General features: G+C 39.9%; 1 pseudogene; it reads right to left on the bottom strand.

Annotated features, from left to right (window-relative positions):
• Positions 1–1315: 1315 nt before the first annotated feature.
• Positions 1316–1608, bottom strand: LOC107114155 (annotated as a pseudogene).
• Positions 1609–5740: the final 4132 nt, after the last annotated feature.

The raw sequence follows: 5740 nt of genomic DNA, 5'->3' as shown, positions 1-5740 counted from the left end.
GTCAGGCCCACAGTGGAACTGGCTATCTCCTGCTTCCAGTTCTGTTGCTGCTGCTGCATCATAGCTTGCTTCACCAGACTCTCTTAATCACTCAGCCATTTCATGTTTACCCTTGTGTCCTAGACTCAGAACTCTGAGCATGAGATTTCTGTGGCGAATGTCAATAAATCAAAAGTAGGTTTGCAGCTTACAAATACACACTTGAACAGCATACTCAACAGCAGACATTTTGATGCAACAATTCAGAGCAAGAGGTGTCAGTTATCAGATATACTGTTAAATAAACAAAATATTGCAAGAGTGCGAATGTTTTAAGCATGTTTTTATTTTAAGTTTAAAAAATCTAAAAATATAAAGTTTGTATCTCTACTACTCAGACATTTTGATGCAACAATTCAGAGCAAGAGGTGTCAGTTATCAGATATACTGTTAAATAAACAAAATATTGCAAGAGTGCGAATGTTTTAAGCATGTTTTTATTTTAAGTTTAAAAAATCTAAAAATATAAAGTTTGTATCTCTACTACCTGGCATTACATTTTATGACAAATATGGCCTGGTCCAACAAGGTCTCATTTATGTCAGATCCAGCCCTCATAACAAATGAGTTCAACACCCCTGGACTAGATGGTCTGTATGGCCCCTTCCAACTCTATGATTCTATGAAAAAGAGTAAATTTCATTTCATTTTTTTCTTCCAGCAAAATTCAAATTTCCTTCTAGCAAAAATAAAGGGCATGAGGACTGTTTTGCTTGCTTATCTTTGCATTCGTAACTACTCTGGGTGTCTTAATATAAAATGTCTGGTGTCAGCTGGCCTACTTAGAGAAGACAACATGAAACAGAATATCAACCACTTCCTACTTCCACTTATTTGTCACATCAGATGAGAAGCTTCTACGAGCAGGAGAGTCGAATTATTAAGTAGAGCACATTGGTGCTTTTTTATATATATAAGCCTGTAGTTATATTTCTTTCAACACAGTCAAATACTCCAAAAATGCTTTATTTCATGGCCCAAGCAGAAGGTACATAATAGAGTAAAAGCAAGCCGATGCTTTGGTTTCTGGCTGTTATGAGGAGAGTGATTTGGGGGCTCAAATATTTTGGAGGGGAAGGGAGTAGGAACAGGGGGGTTGCAATTCTCCTGCACCCAGCTGTGGTTATTTGAGGCATAAACGGAGTTGGGTTAAGCTGAGTTGGGTTAGCTCTGGATGTAGGTTCTCTGGGGGTTATCAGCATGGCCTCGTAGGCCTGATGATGCCATACTGCGTGGAAAGAGTGCTCCAAGGAATGGAGAGCAGCATTCTACCTTCTCAGTATTTCTTCCCCATTGGTTTCATTTTCTTAACATAATACTCATTGCAGCTATTGGTCAGGCCAGCAAACAGAGAGAAGTACCCCTTGAAGCTGATCTTCCCATCCCAGCATTCCTCCAGGTTCTTCATGATCCTGTCAATGGCCATTGGGTCCTTCTAGTTTTCCATATATCCCGGGACTTCCTTCTCCATCAGTTGCTGAAGGTCTTCCTTTGTTAGATAGTTCTTGTTGCCAGCAAATTTGTGAAATGTAACACTATTTCCATGGCTTGCTCCAGCTAAGAGGGCATCTTTGTGCTGATCTTGGGCACCTGCCAAGGTGGATCTGAGCAGCTGGAAGGAGAGAGAGGAGCCTGCAGCAATGGCTGGCCAAGAAAGTAAAATTAGCTGCCTCCTCTGCAGTCTCCGCCAGCCAGAGCTAGGCTGGGCAGTGTGTGGAGAGGGAGGCCGGGCCCTCCAGCCGGGCAGGAAAGAGGACCAACCCCTTGGAGAGAAGCCACCACACTACTTTACTCGGGATCAGTATATGATAATGTCTATATAAGAAACTTGGGCAGGTAACTGTGCCTTAGTTTGCCCCGGCACCACACTACTTTACTCCCCCCCGCGGTTTCCTGCCCGTGTGACCGGGGCCTTGGGATGGCAGTAATTAGAAGCAGAGTTGCCCTGGTACCTTTATCCTGATGATGAATAGGGATCATGGGACAAACTTGACTTCTCTGGCCAGTTTCAAATTATGAAATCAAAATATATGGAATATATAGAATTAGTAGACATGTTACCCTGGCAGCCAAGCATTTAAAGATGAAATGTTATATTCAAATATTTGTTAAAGGGAAAATAAACTTGCTCAGGCTGCCATAACCATGAACAAGATCCAAATGGCTCTTTAGGAAACAAAGAACATGGGTGGTGATGACACGAGGTGCCCAGAGACTCTGCTTCCTTGCCTTCTGAAATGCATGGAAAATCAGCTTCATATGCCTCCTTTTAAATTTAACCATGGGGAGAAAAACATCAACAAAGGAATATACACAAACCATTTCAATCTCTGCTGGATTTCCTGTTAAAAAGAAAAACATGTCTAAGTAGATATGGTCATGAATTAGTCTTTTTTCTTTTTTGGTAAAGAATATGAACAGGAGATTGGGGGACTCCCTAGTCAGCAATATGTGTCTTCCTAGTGAGAGGAAAACACCCTGTAAGGCAGACAGGAGGGAGTCTGAATTATTAAAGCTGAAAGAATAATCTACTCCAACTGATCAGAGAGGAGCTCTCTGGAGACAGTGTGGGTTTTTCCACCGGCAGCCTGAATACATCATACGTGAGCTGCATTTCAAACAGCCAGCCATATTTCCATAATGCCATTTTAAGCAGAATTTGTCAAGTAAAGGTTTTCCTTAAAAAAAAAAAAAGCCTTCTGTTTAGGGGAACTAAAAGTCAAATAAAAAATTGTACTAGATAGTATTAGAACAACTGGGTTTTTTTTTCTCTAGGCGTTTGATGTTTCCAAGGGAAGGATACAACTAAATAAAATGACGTAACTGTAAATGCAAAGGATAGCAAACATGAATATCGATGGGCAATTGTGTTTCCCAGGCAACCCCCATCAGATACCTTTCTGCCTCTGGGAAATGCCATTTTCAAATGGTAAATATCACAAACGTACTTATACAAAAGCAAACAAAAGTAAAGAGGAACTCGTAAACCCATAAATGCCTGTTAAACATTAACATCCTCACATTGTGGTGCAGTTATTTGAATCAGGGAAACCTGATCTAACATACTTGAATAATATTTCTCTGCTTTTCTATAAAGTGTTGTAGAATTTGAATTTAGTTTTAATCCTTTAAAAAAAAAATTACAGTAATGAGAGAAGGCACCCCTGAGGCCAATACTGGACAGATTCTATAAATCTAAACCCATGAGCATCATTTCTATTTAGAATGACTTTCACCTCCCAAGGCATCATCTCAGGAAATGCCAGTCATACCGTAAACTAGGCTGATATATAAATATTCACTTCAATTGATCACTGGCAGAAAGATCTCAGTATACTAAGCATTAGCACTGCTGACATGCTGTAGATCTTCCTTTCTGGTATCTGTTTTGATATTAAATGATCTTCAAAATGTAGTATAGAATAAGAGCACCTGAGAACTCCTTGAAAAGCTGCATTCTAGAATTGCTTCACTGGAGCAGAAAACTTTCAGAAATGCAAATCAATAGGGCAGACATTATGGAATCAGTTTCATATCTTCATACCCCATGCTACATGTCTCAGCCATTTAAAATATTTGTCATAAAATTATATAGCATGACAAGGACAAAAGGTAAAGGATGTGCATGCACAGGTGCACTACAAATACACATGGGGCTCTTTTAAAACAGCAAGTGATAATTCACTATTTAGTGATAATTCACTATTTTGTGCAAATTCAGCCTCCTTATCACTGCCTTTGCATCCACTGTGTTTGTGATTCTATTTTCCTGTTTATTCTTCTCTTGTATTTTCCTGCACAAACTGTTCTTCTAAAGGTAAATTATGTTGCAGAAATTTTAAAAGGAATAAACAATCATAATGCTTCCATCACTGATCATTTGTAGAAAAAGAATGGAGATTAACTTACTTTTCGAGGGCCACAGCAGTGAAAGAATGAATAGGGAGGTCATTTCAGTGACAATTTTGGAACAATATTGGCATACTATAAAATCCAGATAAGAGGAAGGGTATTATTTGCAGAAACTGCATTGGGAAGATGGAAACCCCTAAGAATAGCCCTATATAATTATTCAGTTCTATCATGTCACTAAGAAAACAGCACCACAATGGTCAGCCACAAGGCTGTCAATTAACAAAACCACAATAATAATCTGCAATATTAAATATTCTTTTGGTTTTGAAGAAGTAGTATTTTGAACTCATCCCCCTCCCACCACCTTATTTATATTTTGGATACTAATGAGCTTTCTCTTGGAATGATAGATTTCTTTTTCCCCAGAAATTCTATATTTGCTCCTGCTCGGCACAGACACATCATGACAAGGCCACTACTGAACTGTAGTGTGAATCCACAGCAGGAAACAGCATGTTGTGTTCCCCGGGGAAGCCCGCGCACGTGGTCGGGCTAAGGACCCAAGCTTTACTCCAAGAGACAATAGCGTAAACAGATCCTAGCACGCACCTATGGGGAAGCTAGGATCCTAGGAGGGACCTATGGTCTCGGGATTGCACTGTAAATATCCAATCACAGGTGTGTGTGGGTGGGTGGGTGTAGTGTGAGTTGTGAATATAAGCTGGCCTGCGAGCCGGCAAAGGTATCTCTTGTTCTTTCATCTATAATAAAGTATGCGCTGAAATCACTACGCTATGTATCAGTCTCAGTACTTTATACAGCAGCTCAAACAATTGCACCAGTGTCCCTTTCCATTGCTGTGACCAGTGTATTTATGATGTTCTGGATACAGAAAATCCGCAATCCTGGCAGCATGTACTTTGTAAAAAACACATCTACATGAGGCATGTCCTGCCCTTGTGCTTTCCTTGGGCTTCCTGATTAGACTGTTGGACTGCAGACTTAGCCATCACAGTACTATTTCAAAAACTTGATACAATTTCAGTTAAATTCAGTTTCTTGTGGAAGTCAGTAAAAGGTTAGAATTGTCAATCTCTGATCAACCATGTGCCAATGGCTTTTGGTCCATATCCAGCCGCACAGCTTCCTCCAATTGAACAGTATTTCTGTTTGTGGAAGAGAGAGTGGCAATTTCCTCCACCATTGAAGACTCCCACTTTGCTCCCTCTACTGCTCATGAAGGTTCGCTGACCACCAGCAACAAAATTTAAGGGGACTCAGTGGGCTGCAGCAGGAGGGGGAATTAGGAAAGCCCCACTGGAGTCCATGGATGGTTGGATATAAACTCCACTGACCTTGGCTGTCTGGTCTGATGAATATCAACCACACAGAGAGCAAAGTCGGAAATAATTTAACATTTGTCTCGTTATCAAAAGAGTAAAAGCTTCAGGATGAGGGGTCCCAAAGAGTGAGAGAAACATTTGTACTATCTTTTCACCCAGAGTTCCTCAAGGTGAGAGAGCCTCTGGGGACAATGCTAACCTGAGACAGGGAATTTCACAGTCTAGAAGTATTACATACATCATACTTATTGTTAAACTTTGTCAGCATTGTGAGTTCCTATTGGAAAAAGAAGACCAGTGCTGGAACATCTATGATACCAGTGGTCAATTTTGAAGTTACTAAAGCAAAAAGATCTTAAAATGGTAATCTATTTTAGTTTAATAATATGTTACCAATAACTGGAGCATCAATTATCTTTTCTTTAAACTTTCAAACAACATTTATTACAGCCACCAGATCAGTCAACAACAAAGCACAGTTTACATATAAATGTTAAATTAAT

The sequence above is a fragment of the Gekko japonicus genome, unplaced genomic scaffold, assembly GCF_001447785.1.
Source record: "Gekko japonicus isolate JY-2015 unplaced genomic scaffold, Gekko_japonicus_V1.1 scaffold2334, whole genome shotgun sequence".
NCBI lineage: Eukaryota > Metazoa > Chordata > Lepidosauria > Squamata > Gekkonidae > Gekko > Gekko japonicus.
Note: the sequence above shows the minus strand (reverse complement) of the source record. Positions and strands in the feature narration are given on the sequence as shown.